General features: G+C 34.8%; 1 protein-coding gene across 10 annotated transcripts in view; it reads right to left on the minus strand.

The window, feature by feature from the left end:
* ZBTB20 (zinc finger and BTB domain containing 20) overlaps window positions 1-2,299 on the minus strand; it is a 675,920-nt gene that overhangs the window by 636,753 nt on the left and 36,868 nt on the right. The window lies entirely within an intron of this gene.

Raw genomic sequence — 2,299 nt, forward strand, 5'->3', positions numbered from 1 at the left:
AAGGCCTGCAAAAATTCCTATAAGTAAAACAGTGATCCTGTAATAAAGTTTAAACTTACATTGGTTTAAAGACAAGCATAAGATGTCCAAAAATAAAACAAACCTCTCATGGACCCATGTTGAATGGCTGCTGAAGCCCACCAAGTTGTCCACCAAATTGCTCTTTGGAAGTAATTACTATTTAAGCACAGCTCTCTTTACTTCCCTGGCTCATAGAACAAGCTTCAGGGCTTGCAATCAGAAGCTACATACACATCAGTCTACAAATTCACATATTCAATTCACGTGTGTATGTGTGTGTGTGCGCTCACGCACGCACACACACGCATGCGCATCTACAGGAATATAAAAGCAAACTGAAAAGCAGTTATTGAAGCAGTTGTCTTAAATAAACACATCACGACAACTTAAAATAGATAGCTGAATTACTAAATGAAGTAAAATAATCCATGTGATGTTGTAGAAAACTGTAAACCTCCAATCCTAAATAGCTTACTTTAAAGAGAACGAAACTGCTTTCAACCGAACTTTTCCCCCAAGTCTACTTGGATCAAAATCTAGGGTTAGAAAGAATGCATTATTATCAGAAGTGGTTATCCACTTGCCAAGTCTGCTGATCATTTGCTGCACTAGTTTTAATTAACTTGGCTTGTTCAAAAAGAGGTAGTGTCAGCTGGGGTAGAAAGTCTACATGTTAAAAAATATTTTTTTCAAAAAAATTATTTATGTTGTATTTTTTTCATTGCACAGTACTGATAGCATCAGAAACTTTTTATCATCCCCAAAGAATGAACAAATGAATGACAGGAGCCACCTCTTCTACAGTGTTAGGTGGATTAGGTAAATAGCTATAAGGCCTCCTTTGTGTTATCAAGAAAGGCATAATGCAATTTAAAATAAAGCTTCTATTGTTATTTAATAATCTTATTTTTAAACAGATTGTCATTACTGAAATATCTCCACTGATTATCATCCATTTACTATAGTACAGAAATTACACATGGATTCTCCAGAATGTTTTTATGTAACTCCCTTCCAGTTTCTCTCATCCTCCTTTCATGAGGCCAGCAGAGTAGCAGTTTTACACTGTGGAAGCCTTGATATGAGCTCTGGTTTAAAAACCATTCTAAATGGATCAGTTTAGACAGGCTTTAGATCTCTCATAGGTGGTCGTGGAGTATACCTTGGTTTGAAAAGGGCTACAGAACACATTACACCATCATCTTTGGCAAAACAAAAATATTTTCACAAACATCCTAGATGCTTGAAACAACGTATGACTTACAAGAAAACTGAAAGAAATGGCAATGTATCTCAAGACACTTTGTAAAAGGTATCTTCTTCCTACATCGACAAAGAGCAAGACGGAAAAATACTTCAAGAGAGTGAGTATGCTGGAAAGTGTTATATGTATGATGGGAGTGAATGGGTTAGAAATCATGGATGACAACTCCCTTTAGAAAGTTTAAATTCATATTCCTCAACAGGAACGTTATATACTATAACAGATGAGCAAAATCAATTTTTTTTTTGTCTCTGACAAACCAGCAGGAAAATTTGAAAAAAATTAGCTGGGACAGATACATACATGTCCGATAAAACATTTAAGAACATCTACTCCCAAAAGAAGGATTATTAATATTTTCAAATCTTTTTCAAAATAAAACAGCCTGCTTTCCAAGTTGCTTTTTTATATATAGTAAATATGGACTTTAAACTTACAAGAGATATTAAACAAAGAGCAGTCACTGTAATCTCCGGTCACTGGCATTAATAGTTAAAACTGTTTGCCAAATACTAACCAGAAAAAAAAACCCAAAACCAAAAACACCCACCACAACAAAAACATTTAGCAGTAAACAAGAAGAACATGATATATGGACAGACAGATGGAACTATATAAACAGAACAGGGGAAAAAAGCAGAAAGCCAGTAACATACGGAGAGGGGTTGTTGTAAAGGAGTGAAAGATATTGATTTACTTGGAACTAATGTTGAAAAAACAAACATATTTGTTTCCTTCACTCATTTAAATTTTGAAAAAGTAACTGAGGTGAATTATTATAAAGCAGCACATTCTTAAATAAGTGGAAAGAGAGGGAGGGGATTTGTGAAGAGGAAGGCCTATACATGTTCCAAAATTTAAGCTCACACATAGGTTTCACAAACTTACATCCCCAAAATAAAATAAAAAGCAGGAAGAGATGAGATAATAGACAAGTGTCCAGGCAGGGGAGGGATTATGGAGGAAGGAAAACAAAATTTTCTCTCTTTTTTTTATAAAAGTTGGCTGGCCTAC

The sequence above is a fragment of the Pogona vitticeps genome, chromosome 3 (assembly GCF_051106095.1).
Source record: "Pogona vitticeps strain Pit_001003342236 chromosome 3, PviZW2.1, whole genome shotgun sequence".
NCBI lineage: Eukaryota > Metazoa > Chordata > Lepidosauria > Squamata > Agamidae > Pogona > Pogona vitticeps.